Source organism: Microtus ochrogaster, chromosome 5 (assembly GCF_000317375.1).
Source record: "Microtus ochrogaster isolate Prairie Vole_2 chromosome 5, MicOch1.0, whole genome shotgun sequence".
In the NCBI taxonomy this organism is placed as follows: Eukaryota; Metazoa; Chordata; class Mammalia; order Rodentia; family Cricetidae; genus Microtus; species Microtus ochrogaster.
The window spans coordinates 51,650,617-51,651,393 of NC_022012.1; positions in this window are offsets into that span (position 1 = coordinate 51,650,617).

Genomic DNA, 777 nt, shown 5'->3' on the forward strand with positions numbered 1-777 from the left:
CTGCCTTGAAATTTTATACAGAGCGCTGCAGGGGAAGAAAGTGGAAGGAGTGACTATTTGATGAGAGATTTGCAACGTCACAAAGTAACCTTCAGGAAAGAACGAGATGAGGAATTTAATGAGCATAGTAAGGGTTTTCATCAGACTTTGTGGAGTTTGGGAAACGGAGTTGACCTTGAACAAGTTATAGGTTGTCCTACAGCGTTAAGATGTCAGTGGAGGCTGGAAACTCCTGATTTGAATGAGGTTAACTGCATATTTCTTCATTATTCTCCTACTGTGCTTATCGGCTGGGGAGCAGAAAACAGATACCAGTTTAATCAAATTTAGGAATAAATCACCCCGGAGGATCAGAGCTAGGGCTGTCAAGGTTACTGAGGACACAGGAAAAGTGTTAAAAATTATTGGCCTTAAGATCCAGGCTAGTGGATCTAGGATTGGCAGTAAGGATTCTGCTGGAAAGCTAGCCCAAGTAAGAGTGAACATTAGGTGTGCATAGGAAGGTGGGGCTGAAAGCTAAATAAAATGAGACCCTCGCTAATCATGCTACACAGACCTTACAGCCTGTCATCTTGGATTCCTGGCTTATCTTTCCTAGCCCTGAAGCTTAAGTTCCTTGAAAAGAGAGACTATGCCACAGCTGTGTACTCTAGAAAGTCAATGGACAGGATAATGATGTCTGTGGAATATTTTTCTAGTTGAATGAAATTCAGCATATACATTTAAAGTGAACATACATTTAGGTATGATTTAAATTTTCTGAAGAGGGTGGGAGGA